Source organism: Rutidosis leptorrhynchoides, chromosome 3, assembly GCF_046630445.1.
Source record: "Rutidosis leptorrhynchoides isolate AG116_Rl617_1_P2 chromosome 3, CSIRO_AGI_Rlap_v1, whole genome shotgun sequence".
In the NCBI taxonomy this organism is placed as follows: Eukaryota; Viridiplantae; Streptophyta; class Magnoliopsida; order Asterales; family Asteraceae; genus Rutidosis; species Rutidosis leptorrhynchoides.
In genome coordinates, this window is record NC_092335.1 from 629,122,338 (window position 1) to 629,144,426 (window position 22,089).

The following is a 22,089-nucleotide window of genomic DNA, read 5'->3' on the forward strand; positions in this document are numbered from 1 at the left end:
GTATCTAAGAGCAGAATGGTCGGTATAGACCACCGTTTTTGCTAGAACGAGATATGATCGAAATTTGTCAAAAGCAAAGACAATAGCAAGGAGTTCTTTTTCAGTAGTTGTATAGTTTGTTTGTGCTCCTTGTAATGTCTTACTAGCATAATATATAGGTTGAAATCGTTTTTCAATCCTTTGTCCTAAAACGGCTCCCATTGCAAAATCACTTGCATCGCACATTAGTTCAAATGGTAGATTCCAATTTGGTGTTATCATGATCGGTGCATTAGTGAGTTTCTCTTTAAGAATATTAAAAGATATGATACACTCATCTGAAAAGATGAATGGCGCATCCTTTTCTAGGAGTTTATTCATAGGAGTGGCAATTTTAGAAAAATCTTTTATAAAACGTCGGTAAAAACCGGCATGCCCTAGAAAACTCCTAACTCCTCTAACATTGGTGGGATGTGGAAGTTTAGCAATTACATCTACTTTAGCTCTATCCACTTCAATTCCTTCTTTTGAAATTTTATGTCCAAGAACGATGCCTTCTTTAACCATGAAATGGCATTTCTCCCAATTAAGTACTAGATTTGATTTTTCGCATCTAATTAGCATTCGTTCCAGATTAACTAGACATGATTTAAATGTATCACCGAAGACTGAAAAGTCATCCATGAATACTTCCATGCATTCTTCTATCATGTCGTGAAAAATCGCCATCATACACCTTTGAAAGGTTGCAGGGGCGTTGCAAAGTCCAAATGGCATGCGTTTGTAAGCAAACGTACCATAAGGGCACGTGAATGTGGTTTTCTCTTGATCTTCGGGTGCTATTGGAATTTGAAAATATCCGGAAAATCCATCTAGAAAACAATAGTAACTATTTCCGGCTAATCTTTCCAACATTTGATCTATGAAAGGTAAGGGAAAGTGATCTTTTCTGGTGGCGTCATTTAATTTTCTATAATCAATACATACACGCCATCCTGTTACAGTCCTAGTAGGAATAAGCTCATTTTTCTCATTTGTAATGACAGTCATGCCACCCTTCTTAGGCACGCATTGAACTGGGCTTACCCATGGACTATCAGAGATTGGATATATCAAACCTGCATCTAGCAGTTTAATAATCTCTTTCTTAACTACATCTTGCATATTAGGATTTAGTCTTCGTTGGCGTTGCACATACGTTTTATGACCTTCTTCCATAAGGATTTTATGTGTGCAATACGAAGGACTTATTCCTTTAATATCATGAATTTTCCATGCAATGGCTGGTTTATGAGCTTTCAACACAGAAATGAGTTGTGATTTCTCATTTTCAGTAAGAGAAGACGATATTATTACAGGTAATTCAGATTCACCATGTAAATAAGCGTATTCCAAATGGTTTGGAAGTGGCTTTAACTCTAATTTCGGAGGTTCTTCTATCGATGATTTATATCGATATCTGTCTTCTTCTTTTAGCATTTGAATTTCTTCTGTTGTTGGTTCATATCCATTAGCTATAAGTGTAGCTAACATTTCAGCTTCATCAATTGGTTCATTACCTTCTCCTAAAGAACATTCTCCTGTTCCTTGTAATTCTGGAAATTCTTCTAATAATTCCGCATGTGCATCTATAGTTTGAATATAATAACATGTATCATCTGCAGATTGTGGTTGTTGCATTGCTCTATCCACTGAAAAGGTAACACTCTCATCCTCTATACTTAGGGTCAATTTCTTACCGAACACGTCTATCATTGCTTTAGCCGTGTTTAAGAATGGTCTTCCTAATATGAGAGGAACTTGAGAATCTTCTTCCATGTCCAAAACAACAAAATCTACTGGAAATACTAAAGTACCAACTTTAACTAGCATGTTCTCCATTATCCCTCTAGGATATTTTATTGATCTATCGGCTAGTTGTATGCTTATTCTGGTTGGTTTTAATTCTCCAAGGTCTAGTTTAGCGTATAGTGAATACGGCATTAGATTTATACTAGCACCTAAGTCTGCCAATGCTTCTATTGAACTAAGACTACCCAGAAAACATGGAATTGTGAAACTTCCTGGATCAGATAGTTTTTCTGGTATCTTATTCAACAGCACTGCTGAACAATTAGCATTCATAGTAACAGCCGAGAGTTCTTCCATTTTCTTTCTATTCGTGATTAGATCTTTCAAGAATTTAGCATATCTTGGCATTCCTGAAATCACATCAATGAAAGGAAGATTTACATTTATCTGTTTAAACATATCCAAGAATTTGGATTGCTCGGCTTCAAGTTTTTCTTTCTTCATTTTACTCGGGTAAGGAAGTGGTGGTTGGTATGGTTTAACATAAGGTTTATCCTTAACTGTGTTATCTTCATTAACCTTTTCAACTACCGGTTCTTTTTCCTTATCTTGATCAGGTTGTGGTTCTTGTGGAGTAGGAATAGTTTCATCAGAAGTTACAGGTATTTCAGGTGGTTTAAGTGTTGTACCACTTCTTGTGGTAATGGCTTTAGCTGTTTCATTCCGGGGGTTAGCGTTTGTATCGCTTGGTAGACTTCCCGGTTTTCTTTCACCTATTAACCTTGCTAGGTTACTCACTTCTTGTTCCAGATTTTGAATAGAAGCTTGTTGATTTCTAAATGCTTGAGCATTTTGTTCATTGGTTTGTTTCTGAGATGTGAAAAACTGTGTTTGAGTTTCAACTAGCTTCATCATCATATCTTCTAAATTCGGCTTTTTATCATCGGTTTGTTGTGGTGGTTTGTTTTGAAAATTAGGTCTTTGCTGATTGTAAGTATTATTGGATACTTGTTGATTGCTAGGACCTTGTTGGTTGTTGTATGGAATATTTCGGTTATAATTCTGGTTTTGATTGTAAATCGGTCTTGGCGGTTGATAATTATTCTGATAATTATTTCCAGGCCTTTGGTTTATGTATGAAATATTCTCTCTTTGTTCCATTGTTAATTCAATACTGAGACAATCTTTTGTCAAATGTGGTCCTCCACACTGCTCACAACTAATTCGTATTGAGTGAATATCCTTAGTCATCTTTTCCATTCGTCTCTCGAAAGCATCTATCTTTGCGGAAATGGAATCTAAGTCATGGCTAGAATCGGCTCTAGCTGCTTTAGATGATCTAATGATATCTTTTTCTTGGTGCCACTCATGTGAGTGGGAAGCAGTGTTATCAATAATTTTGTAAGCATCAGTTTCGGTTTTCTTCATAATAGAACCACCAGCTGCTATATCTATGTCTTTTCTTGTAGTGATGTCGCATCCTCGTTAGAATATTTGTACTATTTGACAGGTGTCTAAACCATGTTGCGGACATCCTCTTAATAACTTTCCATATCTTGTCCACGCCTCATATAGAGTTTCATTTGGCTTCTGTGTAAACGTAACAATTTCTGCTTGAAGTCTTACGGCTTTAGATGCGGGAAAGAATTGTTTAAGAAATTTATCAATTAAAACGTCCCATGTATCGATCGCCCCTTCAGGTAACGATTCCAACCAATCTTTGGCTTCTCCCTTTAAAGTCCAGGGAAATAACATGAGATATATCTGTTCATCCTCCACTTCTCGTATTTTAAATAGTGTGCAGATCCTATTAAAGGTACGTAGATGTTCATTTGGATCTTCCTTCGGCGCACCACTAAATTGGCATTGATTAATCACCATGTGTAGAATTTGTCCTTTGATTTCATAATCTGGCGCATTAATGTCTGGATGAGTAATTGCGTGACCTTGGCCAGTGCGTTTAGCTCTCATTCGGTCTTCCATACTTAAAGGTTCCAGATTCTCCATAATTGAATTTGTTGAATCGGTATCACTAGATGATTCTGTTTTAACGGTTCGTTCCTCAACAATCTCTGTTTGAATGATTGGTGGTTCCGGAGGAAAGTTTAATGGTTCAGGATCTACGAACCGTTCCTGAATATTTTCTGGATTCTCAATTGTGAGGTTGGGTTCAAAAAATGGATTATCGGAAATTTGAACTGAAGTACTTGGTCGACTGGATGACGATTCTAAAGAAAAATCAACGGCGGTTATATTTGTTAAACGATGTCTTGATCGAGTTACAGGTGGTGAACGTACAAAAGGTGATGAACGTCTTGCTCGGTGCATTCACTGAATATCCTATTAGTTTTTAAAAAGGAAAGAAAAATTATAATAAGTTATCCAATTAATAGACTTTTCTGATTTTGCCCACGTTTCGAATAGCCAAAAGATGCAGCAGAGGGGCAGGATTCGTTTGGTCTCAATATAATTGAGGACTGTTTGGCTCCAATAACCCGGTCCACGTACAAATCCAACTATTACTACGAACCAGAAAATTTTGATGTCTATCAATTTAACCACTTAAAATAAATTTTCGTAATTTTAAGAAATTTAGATAAGAAGTAGAAAAAATTCTAAGTCCTAAAAACTAGAATAGCGAGAAATAAGAGAGAAAAAGAGTGCGTCGCAAAAGGTCGAAAAAGAAAAAAATGGTTGAAAAATAAAAGGTGACGGAAAAATAAAAGAAACTTATAAAAACTTAAAAATATTTGACTAACCTAACCTTATTACTACAACTAACTTAAAATTATAATCGCAAATTGAAATTATTAATTGGAATGATAATTGATACATAGTAAAAGGTGTCTAAAAATATTAAAGCTTACAAGAAAAAACTAAATCTCAAATGGAAATAACTTAAAAAGAAACTAAAACTTAAAAAGGCGTCGCAAAATTCTAAAGCACCTAAATCTTAGTCTAAAGAAAAAGCACTTAAGGAATTATACGGCAAAGCCTAAAAATCTAGGAGTAAAAATAACTATAGCAAAAACTAAGTTTAAAATTAAATATGAGCTAAAAATACAAATATTACGCTACAACGATTAAAAAGGGACAAAATATAAAAATATACAAAAAGTTGTAAAAAGTACAATTTTTATAAAAAATATTATTTTTATATTAATTATTTAATAAAACTACTAATTTTACAATTTAATAAAACTAATTTATACTAAATACAACTAATTAAATAAAAAGTAAAAATAAAACTAAAACTAATAATAATAATAATAATAATAATTAGGTTTTAATAATAATTAATTAATAATAACCGTAATTAATGCAGGTTTAGGGCTTCCTGTCGCCTGTCAGAAACCCTCCGCGAGTCGCGGCAATTAAAGAAGAAAACCCCGCGAGTCGCGGGGTTCAGAAATTCAGCTGACAGGGTTGAGTTTTTACGCGTTTTCTTTATTTTTTTTTTTTTTATGTTTTCTGTTTTTTTTTTAAATAAATAAAAGATTTTAAAATAAAACTTATATTTTTATAAACTAAAATAGAAATAAAGAAACTTATAAAACTTAAATATTTAACAAAATCTTAAAAATGCTTATATTTTTGTTTTTCTTTTTATATTTTTGAATAATTAAAACGTATTTTTACAAAAGCGACTTTTAATAAAAGTAACTAAAAATCTTTTTTTTTTTTATATTAGCGTTGCGCTTCCGGCTTTTAAGATAGTTCCCCGGCAGCGGCGCCAAAAATACTTGATGCGAAGCGAGGTGTATATAAAATAGTTTATATTTTACTAGGAAAAACTATTAAATACGATACAATTTTACACAAGATATTTATTTATTTATAGAATAGATATACTTAAACCTTGCTACAACACTTATAGGCAGTGTACCTAATCGTTCAGTAGTGTAGTTTTTAGTAAGTCCGGTTCGTTCCACAGGGAAATCTTTAAGCAAAGCTCAACGCTATATTAGTTTACTTTTATAAAAATACAAATATATATATAAGTAATATTATTATTATAAAGGGGGGTTTTTACCGTTTAATGACCGGTTTGTCGATTTTAAAACTTTAGTCGCAGTTAAAACCTAATGTAAAATATAAAATAAATACAAGACTTTAAATTAAAGCGTAAAGTAAATAACGATAATGAAATTGCGAATAATAAAAATGCGATAAAATAAAATTGCGATAATTAAAAAGTACGATAATTAAAAATGCGATTAAATAAAATAACAATAAATAAAAGTGCAATAATTAGAAGTGCAATTAAATATAAAATAAAGGAAATTAAATATGAAATAAAAGAATTATGCTTATTTAAACTTCCGTAATCATGATGTTTGACGTGTTGATTTTAGTTTTATGCCCATGGGTTAATTGTCCTTTGTCCTGGATTATTCAATATGTCCGTCTGGTTTTTGTCCATAACAGTCCATCAGTCATAAATATAAATTGTAAGTGTCCTTGTCAAATTATTATTATACCCGAAGTTAAATATTCCAACTAATTGGGGATTCGAATTGTAACAAGGTTTTAATACTTTGTTTAATGAATACACCAGGTTATCGACTGCGTGTAAACCAAGGTTTTACTACTTTGTTAACAATTACACCAATTACCCTTGAATGTAATTTCACTCCTGTTTTAATTATTCTAGTGGCTATTAATCCATTCCCGTGTCCGGTTAAATGAACGATTATTCGTACATGTAAATACCCCGCCCATCGTGTCCGATCGAGTTTATATGGTAATTTATAAGGACGCCCAATTGTAAATCTTTATATTAACATTAACAAACTTTCATTTAGTTAAACAAATATAAAGCCCATTAATAGCCCATAGTCTAGTTTCCACAAGTGTCGTTCTTTTATCCAAACCCCAATTATGGTACAAAGCCCAATTACCCAATTTTAGTAATTAGCCCAACATCATGATTACTTCGTTTTAAATAAGCATAATAATAACTTAGCTACTAGACATTAATATAAAAAGGTTGAACATAACTTACAATGATTAAAAATAGCGTAGCGTTACACGGACAGAATTTCGACTTACACCCTTACAACATTCGCTAACATACCCTTATTATTAGGATTTAAAATTAAAATTAAAATATAAATTATATATATATATATATTACTCGTATGAATGAGAAGAAAAAAGATGATGAAATTTGATCAGAATTCGGTTGGCTTTATAGCCAGAGTTGAAAATTGGGGCTCCGCGACTCACGGCAAAATGCCCTTAAAACTCCGCGAGTCGCGGAGATGTATTTACAGCTCACACCCTTGGAGTTTCTTGCTGCCGACGGTTTTTAATATATATATATAATATATATATAATTAATATAATTAATTATATATTATATTATATTTATATACATAGTTAACTTGTAATTTTTAGTCCGTTGCGTCGAGCGTTAAGAGTTGACTCTGGTCCCGGTTCCGGATTTTCGAACGTCCTCGCGTACAATTTAATATCTTGTACTTTGCGTTTTGAATCTTGTACTCTTGTGATTTCGAGACGTTTCTTATCAATAATTGGAACCTTTTTGATTGTCTTTTGTTCTTTTGAGCTTTTTGGTCGTTTGCGTCTTCAAATCGTCGAATCTGTCTTCTGTCTTCACCTTTTATTATTTAAACGAATATCACTTGTAAATAGAACAATTGCAACTAAAAGCTTGTCTTTCTTGAGGAATAATGCTATGAAATAAATGTTCGTTTTTAGCATTATCAATTAGGACGGGTCATTTCAGTGGACATCGGTTGGAGAGGGGAACGAAGCATGCCTTATAAGGGTGTGGAGACCTTTCCTAGCATGAGGCGTTTTGGGACCACAAGCGCAGCAGATCCCATGAGAACTCTACAGTTAAGCGTGCTCAGGCGAGAGCACTACCAGGATGGGTGACCTCCTAGGAAAGTGCTCGTCGTGTTTGGTCGCCAAGAAAAATCCGTGCGCCAACGGGCAAAGCGGATAATATCATGCTACGGGTAACGTTTACCTGGGATGTTACAGATGGTATCGGAGCTAGGCCCCAGACCAAACGTGCACAGCGAGGACGCTGTGTCCCATTAGGGGGGAGGATTGTAACATCCGTCCCACATCGATTGGAGAGGGGAACGAAGCATGCCTTATAAGGGTGTGGAGACCTTTCCTAGCATGACGCGTTTTGGGACCACAAGCGCAGCAGATCTCATGAGAACTATGTAGTTAAGCGTGCTCATACAAGAGCACTACCAGGATGGGTGACCTCCTGGGAAAGTGCTCGTCGTATTTGGTCGCCAAGAAAAATCCGTGCGCCTACGGGCAAAGCGGACAATATCATGCTACGGGGAACGTTTACCTGGGATGTTACACGGGCCGCCACAGTTGGTATCAGATCGTTGGTCTAAGCAAACCAGAATATGCATTAGTGTGTCTAACGGGTCTTTGTTAGGATGCATTAGTGAGTCTGGACTTTGACCGTATCTGTTTAGTTATAAGTTTTGCTTATCATTCCTTGTCGGAAATTACCTACTTATCATTCTAGTCTTGACATGTCTCACTGCAATTATTGCATAGATAGTGTATACACAAATTCATATATTATCGTATCTATTATAGTAAATCTACCTTACATATTCCGTAATTTCCTCCGTAATTTGTGAGATTTTGATATTATATATACATATGTAAAATATGTATTTAGAATATCAATTTAAGTCCCAAAAATATTTTTCATATCAAAAATAATTTCCCTGATTATACAAGATGAATCTCGCAACTAGTTCGAGTTCCTCGGATTCCGATAGATATTCTGGTATGGAGATTTATTTAAGCTCCGAGAGCAGTGTAACCAGAATGAACCAAACCATCAGTCATCACCAATTTTGGATGAATTGGGGATGGGTTCGTGGAAGACTTAACCAGTACAGACAGGAAGAAGGCGATCCTTTTCATGAACCGAATTCGCCTCTCGGTGGAGAACCTGAAGCACTCACCGGTGAACCCGTTCGAAATACCATTTTCTCTCTTCTTTCGAGGATATGTCGTCAAGAATATAATATTACTAATATTATAGAGGCTATCCGACCTTTACTCCGCTTAAACAATCAACCGAACCTGGTAGACGAAGTGAATCAACTTCGTGCTCGAATAATGGCACTAGAGAATACGGTGCACAATTTGCAAGCACCGCATGCACCACCGTAGGTTCCACCAGCACCGCCAGCACCAGCAGTACATGTACCAGCAACAACGGTACCACCAACAACAACGTCAGTAGTATCACAAGCCTCAACATCACAATCTGCGCCACGAACATCAACGTCATACGCACCATAGATACCAAGGGGTACCGACAACAATAAACGATGAAGTATTGATTCATAACTTCATTGGATAAATATTCCGTGGAGAATATGTAATTTCTAAAAGTTTTAGAGATTATTCATTCTAAGTTCCAACCGAAAAATTCAATGAGTTTAATATTATATTAACTCATTAAATCCATGATTACATCTGAAGAAAATATATATGTACGTTTATTTTCATAAAAATTGTAATAAAAATTCATTTGTACAAACTGTTAATTGTGAAAATATTTTAACGGGTAGGTAATACCCGAAGAATATTTAAATTCACATTAATATGTTACACTGTACATTCTTCAATTTTGATTCAACAATCATTAACTACATTACTTACTTTCACAGATATATATCTCTTCACAAAAATCAAGACAACCATTTTCATACAAATTCAATTACATATTCTGATTTTGACATATCAGAATCCAAGTCAAGATTTAACAAGTAGCATCATTCTTAGATTTCTACATTTATCGAAACCCTACTTTGAATCCCAAAGGTATAACCACCTTTATTCACAAAACCCAGAAGAATATTTTTGCATCTTTCCGGATGCACGATGATTTCACCTCAACTATCATATGTATATTGACAGTTACATCCTGCTCTTGAACACCTCAATTCAAAATTCTTGAAAACACCTCAGATTGAAAATCAACTATTCAGACTCGTTATATATGAGAATGCTGATGAGGCAGCCAAAACTGTTGATGGTCTTAATAGTCAAAAGTTGACAATAAAGAAAAGTATGTTGGAAAAGCTCAAAATAAATTTGGAACTGAAAAACGGATTGAGCAAACTATGAAGGAGGCTGTTGACAAATCACAAGGATTAAACATGTACCTAAAGAATCTAGATGATTCAGTCTCTGATGGAAATCTCAAAAGATACGCAATCTCTTTACGTATTCTAAATCTTTGCGGAAGAATTTTCCTTATCATCCTTCGATTTTAAATATTAAAAAAAAATTCTAAGATATCATCGTATCTTTCATTATAAATATCCTCAATATTTCTGAAAATACCTCCATAACCATTCTTGTCCGAAATTAATTATCTCTTCGCGCTATCTGTATTACATCATAAAGGAAACTGTTTTAGTTTCTAAATTTCAGTTACATTTGAGTTTAAATTCATTGATATTTTAAAGTAGTGTTGGAATGAAAGCATGAGTTAGTGTAATATAATGACGCCCGATCAACATGATTATATTACAGTAAGTCATGCGGAAGTTCTAATGGCACATAAGGAAGGTAGTACTTGATCAACATTACCCTCACCATGTACCATGTGACACGACTCTTTTATTTTACTTAACATCTGAACATACCAAGAATGTATTTTCTTGATAGTTCTATACTTTTCGTGATTCCAGCAGTTTGCTAATATAATCGTGCCATTACATTTTTCTTTCTACTTATAACACTAGTTATGCTCATTCGAAATTCAAAGAATAACTACGAATTCTAGACGTCTTAATCGATTTATTTCAAGTCGAGAAGAAAAACAGAAGCATGGAGCTTAGGAACATAAGCAAGAATATAAACGACAACAAACAACAAATTACAAACCGTGTATATCTATGCGAATCGCAACATAAAGATACGGGAGAATGATAAATACAACAATCCCTAGAGCATAGTAAAAGTAAACAGATTCCTCCGGCGGGAGTTGAAACAGTAGGATGATTGTTGCAATGGTCAGGATAAGATCAAGGATCAGGGCTGGATTGAGCATCTTCACAATCTTTAGAATAAGAATCGAGAGAGAGAAGATATGAGTTGAGAAAATAATGATACGAAGATGGTAAATTTATAGTAAAAGAATTAGACATGACAATCGAGGCAGATCACTATATTTAAATACAGAAGGTCTTAATTTTTTTTGCTTATTCTCCGTAAATCAAATCTTACCGATTCGAAGAGATCCTAATTTCCTCAATTATCGGAAAATCAAATTCTATATTAATTATGAAGATTTCCTTTAAAATCTTTAAATTCAGAAATTCAACACGTTTAAATTATAAGGCTTTGCAATTAATTATTACCTCCTACACTTTTTTGCAATCTTAACACTCCTAAATTAATCATTTTATTCATATATCTCAATGGTGAGAAATTCTGTATTTATTAAAATCGTACTTATTATAAATGAGACTCGACTCATTCAGAATATTCAAAATACTCCATCTTATCATTATTTTTATGATGATTATATGAACAATCGAATTCATTTTAAGAATTCAAGTTATATCATATTTCGTGATACGAAAATATCCTCATTTTCGTTATCAACTTTCCTTAGCCAAATTTCGGGACGAAATTTCTTTTAACGGGTAGGTACTGTTACGACCCAGAAAATTTGGTCAAATTTAAACTCTGATAACTCCGGCAAGATAAGCATATTGATGAGTTGCATTAAAAAAAATTTCATACATTTAATTAACCATTGGACTTTACCCTACGATTCACGAACAACCTATAATTTAAAACTCGAACCCGTCATGATTTATATATGATTTTACTTTCTTAAACGAAGACGTTTTATGATATAATAATTTCTATTATTATAACCTCTTAATAAAATGATTTTGAATATAATTAGTTCTAGAAAACTAAATTTTATAATATTTATATACGAAATGATAAAAAATTACTATTGAATGATGCAATTTCAAATTACAATTTTTTAGTATATAATCGTTTTATTTTTTATGATGTAATTTTTTTTAATTTATAAGAAAAACGCAATTAAATCATAGATGTACAAGCTGTAAATCACAATGTACAACAATGTAACTTAAAGAGTTGAATTGAAATTAATTCATTTACTATTCATATGAATAGTAAATAAAACGAAATTAATTAATTTACTATTCACATGAAAACGACATGATAGAAATTATTAATTATAAGTTACAAAACATACCCTTAAAGTATTTGAGAAATACGACTTTTTAAAATTTTAAAATTCAAATTTGTTTCAAATTATTATTATATTATTACTATATTATAATTATTATATTATATTTATATAATTATATAATTATATTATATATCTTTGTCCAGTCAAAAACTAGGAAAACACATATTATGCGTACAAAATTTATATTACGAATTTTTTTTACAACTAGTTTTATAAAGCTTAAGACCAAAATAGATATATATTTATTCAAATATAAAAGTGGAATTTTTACTCATACTTTTACCCATCAATTATTAGCAACAGAGTACGAAATACCAATCCGTGAAAAACTGTCGGTAGAATGAGACAAAGGGGCGGCTAACATTAAGCACGTTTGATTCTCCATAAACTTTTATATATTTTTTAATATTATTATATTATTATATTTATTATATTATATTATATTATATTATATATATATATGTATATATTTATATATGTGTATATATATATATATATATATATATATATATATATATATATATATATATATATATATATCATTCGATTTCAGTTTCTGCTAGATACAAAACACACACACATTTTACATTCATATATATTACTTCCACCGTATTATTATTGTTATTATTTATATTTATATTATTAATATTATAAATATTATTAATATTAATATTATTATTAAGAAGTATTATTATTAGTATTACACATAAAATACTACGACGGGGTTATGTTCAAGTGATTTCAAAACGGGTTTTCAAATGGGTTAAAGCTAAGAAAATTATGGGTATTGTTCGGGGGTATTGTTCGTGAATTAAAGGCCAACCTTGCATTTAACATTTCCGTTGCGTCTACATAATTTTCCTGCAATATTGAACCACAATATTGATACGTGAGTTTCATTTGCTCCCTTTTTAATTGCTTTGCAATTTACATTTTTGGGCTGAAAATACATGCAATGTTTTAATAACTATTTTACAAAATTTCATGTGTGAGTTTCATTACTCCCTTTTTATATATTTTTGGGCTGAGAAAACATGCGCTGTTTTATAACTGTTTTATGAAATGAATACAAATACTAAAACTGATTTTGCGTGAGTTTCATTTGCTCCATTTTTAAATGCTTTTGCAATATATATTTTTGGGACTGGGAATACATGCGCTGCCTTTATAAATATTTGACGAAATAGACACGAGTACTTAAAAACATTCTACGAGTGAATTATTATACCGGATATCACCCCCTTATAGCTGGGTAACCTAAGAATTAGGGAACTGGCCCCTAATTGATGCGAACCCTAAAGATAGATCTATGGGCACTAACGACCCCCATCCTGAGAGTTTGGATGCTTTGGTACTTCAATTTTAATACATATGTGTTAATCATGTACGTATACAGATGTGTTAATCCCGTATCTTTGGGGATATTCTATATGCATTATTGTTAATGTCGGTTACCAAGTGTTTATTCGTATGAATGGATTTGTATACAAATGTGTTAATCCTGTATGTTGATTATAAAATTGAAATCTTGTGGTCTATTAAAATTATTGAAATCATGATTATTGATAAACTTATGAACTCACCAAACTTTTGGTTGACACATTTAAGCATGTTTATTCTCTGGTATTGAAGAAGCTTCCGCTGTTTAACTGCTATGTGCATGGAGTCTTGCATGGTTTATTCAAGAAAAATTGCATTCAAGAGATATCATTTAATTTATTGATTATATCATTATGGATGATATTTTATGAAAACAATTTATTTATGGGGACTGTATTTATGTAATTTTTGTCATCTGTCTAAACCATTTGTCTATATACTTTAGAAATGTATAATGATTTTAAAAACTTTCTTGTATAGAAACCGCGTCTTTTGAAATGAATGCAGTGTTTACAAAACGTATCATATAAAGGTCAATACCTCGCAATGGGACCGATGAATGATTTGCTGCGTCAATAGGGATTTTGGCGGGCCGCCATATGTATGTATATATAGAATAATAAGTAAATAAATAATATGTAAAAGAAAAAAAAAAATCAAATTCTAGCCGTTGGGAAAAAATAAATAAATAAATCTGCAAGGCCCACTTTCCGGCCGTTACCCTCATTGCAGGGTCAACTGGCGAACTCGTTAACGGTTTGTGGACGGTGGTTGTTAGCCGTTGGTGGCCGTTAACGGCTTCTTTTCACTAACTATTGTATGTGGCCTTATAAGCAAAACTACACATCATTAGTATAGTACACAAATCTATTTTATATATATATGTGTATATATATATATATATATATATATATATATATATATATATATATATATATATATATATATATATATATATATATATATATATATATAGAGAGAGAGAGAGAGAAAGAGATTTAATCAAGAGGGAAGCACTTTTTTGGGGGGAAGTAATTTTTTTTTGTTTTTTGAAAAAACTTTTTTCACGAACATTATAGATTAGATGAAAATATGAACATTTAAAAAAGAAACTTTGTGATGAATGTCATTATTTTGGCGAAAATCGCTCGAAAAAAAATAAAAACATTCAATGCACTGAATGTTTTGATGCTGAGATTTTTTTAAAGGGTTAGAAATTAGGGTTTAGAAATTAGGGGTTTAGAAATTAGGGTTTAGCCATTAGGGTTTAGAAATTACGGTTTTGGGTTTAGAAATTAGAGTTTAGGGTTAGAAATTAGGGTTTAGATTGAATATTTTAACACGAACGGTTTAGAGTTTAGGGTTTAGGGTTTTGGGTTGAGGATTTTCGGAGTAAACTCGAAAACCCTAAATCCTAAACCCTAAACTCTAAATCGGGCTAAATTCGAAAAAAAACACTTCACACAAGATGAAAACAAAACGATGCAAATAAACTCAACAGCAAAACATTCAATGCGTTGAATGTTTTTATTTTTTTCTTCGAGCATTTTTCCGCCAAAATAATGACATTAATCACAAAGTGTCTTTTTTAAATGTTCATATTTTCCTCTAATCTATAATGTTCGTGAAAAAGTTTTTTCAAAAATTGAAAGAATAAAAAAAATAATTTGCTTCCCCTTCCCCCCAAAAAAGTGTTTCCCTCTTGATTATGACCTTATATATATATATATATATATATATATATATATATATATATATATATATATATATATACACTAGTGAAATGACCCGTGAAACTACGGATTTGTTTAAACGAAATAGTTTAATAATATGGTTTAGGTATTAAGTGAATGTAAATTACTAAAGTTATTTAGTTTAATGAAGCGTATAACCAAAATTCCGACCAAGAAACTTATCACTGTTTTTACAAACATATTGATATACTTAATTTGGTAAGAATAAATGAACTACATTTATTCTCACACCGCTCTCTTTCAATTTTCATCACAATTACTATTTTCCTTGTTATAAAAGCCTACATTACAACTTTTTATTTAGACATGTACTTCGCATACATATGTAACGTAACTAATCCTGTAAAGAAAACTCATATTTGAATAATAATAATAATATAATAATAATTATAATTATAATAATAAAGTTTGTTTTAAAAATGAGTATTTATATTTTAATAATAATTATTTGTGATAACAAATGCATCTTGAAATTTTTTCAAAAAATAAAATACAATTATTATATGAAGGTTGTACAATATTTTTCAAAGTTTGTAAATGTGTTCATAAGGTGTTTTGTAAAAGATTGTACATATGGTCATGGGGTGTGTTGTTATAAGGTTGTACAAAATGTTTCAAATATTGTACATATGGTTGTAGGGGTGTTTTACCATAAGATTGTACATAATGCTCCAAATATTGTACATATGGTCAAAAGATGTTTTATTATAAGGTTGTACATAATGCTTCATATGTTATACAATTAACATTTTAATACAACAACAACAATACCCAATTCCATATGAGTGATAATTAACATTTTAATATTTTTACTAAATACAATTAATTATTTTAATGAAATCATCATGAGAGGTTTAATTTTTTTTAGCTTAAATAATTCTTATTTATGAAATAGATTTATATGATTATATATATATATATATATATATATATATATATATATATATATATATATATATATATATATATATATATATATATATATATATATATATATATCATGAGGAGCTTAAATTTTTTCTATTTATTTTTGAATTTTTAAACTTAAATTATTCTTATTTATGACATCATCATATATATATATATATATATATATATATATATATATATATATATATATATATATATATATATATATATATATATATATATATATATATATATATATATATATTGCAAATTAATTGTCATAAATAGTTAATACGAGTGGAGTTTAGTTAAGATATTTTATGAAAATTTTGATTTGACACTTTAACCCCCTGTTTTGGGGGCCGATTTTTAATTTTTGAACAAAGTGTATGGTCGTTTGTGGTGTTAGTTAAAAGAAAGGAAAAAAAAGGTGAAAAGCGAAAACGCCTTTAGTACTATTCATCGTTTTTGTCTAATAGATAGTATAGTAATATATCCCGTAGTTAAAAGTTACAGAGTATAATGGAAAAAAAAGTTTAATTTCTAAATTTTATTATTAAAAAAAAAAAACACACACACACATAAAACTCCACTTCTTGAACTTAAAGTTGACATTTATTACATCTTATACAAATGCCGTTTTACTCACTCAAGCTACAAGACTTTGAGTGAGATTTAGTGTATAAGAGAAATGTATATAAATGAAGATTAAGATTAAGTGTATGATTGTTTATCGTTTAATGGAATGGTTCAATACTGAATGTTGAATCATTTAACATTCAGCGCGTTTATTTCGAACCTCGAAAATGAATATGATTTTGAATGGTTCAATATTCAGTGTTATACCATTCAGAGTAGAAACAATCCCTTAACTACATTAAACACCTAAATTTTATATGCCATCATGCTTAAATCATATTTAGAACGCTTGTCAAACATGTATATTAAATTCTTTATTCATGTAAAATATTAATAAGTTAATTTAGCTCATTCATTATTTATTTAAAATAATTATTAAACAGTTTATTTTATTTAGAACTTTTGAATTATTATAATTATAGAATTATTTAATATTTAATTATTCAATTTTATCAAATGATACATTTTGTAATGTTACACTGACTCGAAACAACTTTTTATCTTTAGATTTGGGAGCTGATTCGTACACCACTAGATTTTAGCCATATAACACCAAAGATGCATTAAAATATTGTACTGTACAACACTGTAATGCATAATTGGTGGTGTATAACTAAATTTGGTGGTGTACGAATCAACCCCTTTAGATTTAAGATGTTAAATACAGCTAGCAACGTTGGGTAGGTGAAAAATGTTACTCCTTAAATAAGATTCCCTGACAATTATCATCATCTTCATTGAATTTGCAAACATTGGGAAGTGAAAAAGTATGTAAAAAATTCTGAATTAACACAGCTACTCAACCGAAGCTTTATTCAGACAGGCCCCTACGTCTTAGACAGTACTATGGAGTACAATTTATAATTTACTGTATTTAGTAGGAGTAGATAATACCGGACGTGAAGCCGATCGTAGTATTAAGAGGTGAAGCCATAAAAAAAAAAAATTGAAAATATGTACCCCAAAACCTCTCCTTCCGTACAGCAAGTTCATCCAAATTTCAAACCATCCTACCCTAATTCAATCCCAATTAAACAAAAACAACAACAATTTTCACAATTCAATCCAAACCTGAATCAAAATACAACCCATGCTTACCCCCAAAAATCGACTCTGTTCTTAGGTGGATTATCAAAATTCACAAACCAAGAGTTAATTCACTCAAACTTCTGTAGATTCGGTGTGATTGAGGGCATCTCCTGGAAACAGGATAGGAGCTTCGCCTTTATTAAATTCCAACATCTAATTCAAGCAACAAATGCTTTAGAAGTGATGAAAGGGAAAGTCTTTAATGGGAGGTCAATTTATGTGAGTTATGCTAAGAAAGAGCTGAATATAAACATTAATAAATTCCAACAGGTCAATCAAACACAGAATGTACACGAACAGAATGTATTCATGAAGCATCCTGTAACCTCGCTTTCGAAAATTTATTTGAAGAGTAATCAGGAGGTGTTGGAAAAGTTACACTTGACGGCTTTAATTGTGGATAAGGTTCCCATTAAAGAGTTAAAACTCTTCAATTGGATTAAGAATAGAGATATAGCTATTACTTCGGTTTCGACATGGGGATCGTATGGCTATATTGTGGTTTGTAAAGATGAACAAGGGTATAAGAGTATGACAAGAGGACCATCGAGTAATGTGGAAGAGTTCGTTGAGGTTATCCCTGTGGAAAATTACAAGAACAAGTTCACTAGAATTGTAAAACTTGCAATTAAAGGTATTCCGTTTACTTGTAGTTCTTCTAATTGTACAATTGTAGCTGCAAAAACTTTTGGAAGGGTGTTACATGTTGATTCAAAGGTTAATAATCTTCAACGTCCGGATATACATCAAGCTTTGGTTGAAACTGAAATAGTTGGTCCAATTAATCAATATGTTCAAGCCTTTATGCACAACAATCCTGTTGGTAAGGTTTGGGTGGAGAAAGTTATCGAAGAAGATTACTCGGAAACAATTAATGAGGTGATTGTTAATGAATTCAATATGATGTTGGCTGAGGGGATTGATCTCCCAAAAGAGCAAGTTCCATTTGCGAAGGTCAATACTCCGGTACCAAAAATGCAACGATCGGATAATGAAAAGCATCTGGAGGAAGGTGAAGTTGACAGGTCATGTTCTGAGGTTAAGTTTCAAACACCACAAAAAGTCAATGGTTCAAAGTCGACTAGTTTTCAAAAGGTAATCCATAATTCGTTAGAAAAGGTAACTAAGGCAGTTAGGGAACAAAAGGTAAATCTTGGGGATCTTAAGAATGCAGAAAGAGTAATAAAAATGTCCCTTTTCAAGACTAGGAGCATGGTTCAAGATTGTGACAAGGTGGAAAAAGGTGAAAAGTCAAGTGCAACTCCCAACTCACCTTTGAAAAGTGGTCCCTTCAACCTTAACCTAAATGACTATCCTACCCTTGTAACTTCCCCTAACAAACCTAATGTGTCTTCTGATTCTGCTAAAATTGTTTTACCCACTGATAATGAGATTTCTTTTGCTTCAAAATTATCCTCCTCAAAACCAATTCAAGAAGACCAGTGTTTAAACCTGGGATGCAAAGAGTCTTGTGACAAGTTAAAAGCTAGGTGTAATCCTCCTATTTCAAACGAAGTCACTGTTGGTACTTCAAAAGGTTGCAAGTCGAATGGAAAAGGCAAAGACATAGCAAATGAATGAGTTAGTCAAATTAATAACCTTTCTAATGTTTGGGACACTGATAATGAAATTCATCACATTATTGGAGAAGGGAAAGAGGCAAACAAGGGTAAATTTAAGGGCAATAGGTTTGTAGGGAAGAAACTTACTTACAATGAAGAGTTGGCTAAATTTGGGGACATTATGCAAACTATGCGCGAGTATGATACTCCTACCAAAGGGGTGAAGCCATGAGGATTACCTCGTAGAATACCCGAGGCCTCGGGAACAAGTCAAGAGGTCGAATGGTGGGTATGATGGTCAATCGTTTTCAAATCCAATTCGTAGCCATTCAAGAAACTATGGTGAAGGTAGTTTCACAACCTACTTTAAATGAGGTTTGGAAGCATTATGCTTTCGAATCATTCCAAATGGAGTCTAGTGGTCGTTCGGGAGGTCTCCTTTCTTTGTGGAGGCTAGATTTCTTTTCACTAGACCAAGCTTGGTCCCGAAAACATTAGATTGCAACAATTCTAAGGTACATCCCTAACGATCAAGTTGTACTTATTGTCAATGTCTATGCACCTCATAATGAACATAGAAAGAAATTCATTTGGTCACAATTAGCTACTATGAATAACAATTGGCCGGGTCCCTTATGTTTCTTGGGTGATTTTAATTCGGTGTGTTTCCCGGAAGAAAGAGCACGGGAGATTATTGATCTTAATAGTATAGCCTCGTTTAATGCCTTTATTAGTCAAGCTAATATCATAGATCAAAGTTTATCTAATGATGAGTTTACAAGGGAAGGTGCCTTAGGTAAATTTTCTAGAATTGATAGAGTGTTTATCAATGCTAAATGGGCGATGTTATGGCCTGATGCAATTTTGCAAACCGGTCAACTGGACCGTTCCGATCATAAACCTTTGATTTTGGCCAAGAAGATGTTATAATGGGGCCCTAGACCCTTTCGGTTCAACAATACTTGGTGTTTAAAACAAGGGTTTGTCCAGCTCTGTGAGAATCTGTGGTTCGATTATAATGTTTTTGGTAGGGCTGCTTTTGTGATCAACAAGAAACTGAGATTGTTAAAGGCGGATCTTAAAGTGTGGAGCTCTTCGAACCAAGACCAGGACGTTATTAAACTCAATGAAATCGAGAATGAAATCAAAAGTTTAAAGTCTGCTTTTATTTGTCGTGATTTAACCCCAGAAGAAGTTTTTCAGTTAGCTTCCCTAAAATTGTGCAAAAAACAAATCTCCATTAAAATCGAATCGAAGAGGAGACTGCAATCTCGGTTTACTTGGCTAAAGCTTGGGGATAAAAACTCGAGATTTTTTCATCTTGTCTCACGTATCCGTCAACAAGCCTCTTATATTGCAGGTATGCAAATCAATGGTTCTTGGGTTGATGATCCGATTTTGGTTAAAGAGCATGCTGTCTCTTTTTATGAAAAGTTATTCGAGTTTCTGCCAGCTATGGCTTCTGTTTTCGAACTGGATTGGGCCTCTCTTGGCCTGGCCCAGGTTTCGGTTTTGATGTGTTCTGCCCTTGAATGTCTGTTTACTATTAAAGAGGTTGGGTCGGTAATAAAAGCCTTCGATGGTAACAAAACCCCGGGCCCAGATGGTTTTTCGTTACATTTTTTTAAGAAAGGGTGGCATTTTTTGGATGACAATGTAATGGATATGTTCAACCAATTCCATGAATCTCCTTCCTTTCCAAAAGGCTTTAATTCGTCGTTCATTGTGTTGATTCCAAAGTCTAATGCCGCAAGATCCGTTGAGCAAATGCGTCCTATTAGTTTGATTAATGCACCTTACAAGATATTGGCTAAAACTCTTGCTAATAGGCTTAAACTTGTAATCCCGTCTATCATCAGTGAGCATCAAAATGGTTTCGTTCCCTCAAGACTTTTAACGGATGGTGTTATGATAGTCAACGAAGTCGTTCACATGGCAAAGTCTGAAAAGAAACCGATTATTTTGATTAAAATTGATTTCTCTAAAGCTTATGATTGTGTATCTCATGAGTTCTTGCTCTAGGTTTTACACAAAATGGGGTTTGGCTCAAAGTTCATTTCATGGATTGCTACTTGTATCTCGAACATTCATTTTTCGGTTCTTTTAAATGGGTCTCCTTCGCGGGAAGGGGTGATGCATCGCGAGCTTCGTCAAGGTGATCCTTTGTCGCCCTTTTTGTTCATTATCATAGCAGAAGTCTTGAGTAAGCTTCTATCAAGAGATTTGTCCAATGGTTTTTTGGAAGGGTGTAGGTTTGATAATAACTTGATCATTAATCATTCGCAATTTGCGGATGATACGATAATTTTTGCACAACCCAACGATCGGGAACTTAATCGTATCAAATACATAATGGGCTTGTTCTTCCAATTATCCGGCCTACAAATGAACGCTATTAAGACAACCTTATATGGCATTCATGTTTCGAAGGAGGATATGATTTCTTTTTCATCTATTTTCGAGTGCAAAGTTGGGGTCTTTCCTTTGGAGTATTTAGGTATACTTATCGGTTTCAATTCCAACCGTATCGAAATGTGGGAGCCAATTGTTAAAAAATTCAAAAAGAAGCTTGCCGGGTGGAAGGGTAGATGTTTATCTTTTGGTGGGCTTTTGGTCATGGTCAATGCAGTGATTTCGAATCTCCCCCTCCATTATATGTCAATTTATAAAGCTCCGGTGGCGGTTATCAAGCAACTAGAATGGTATAGGAGAAACT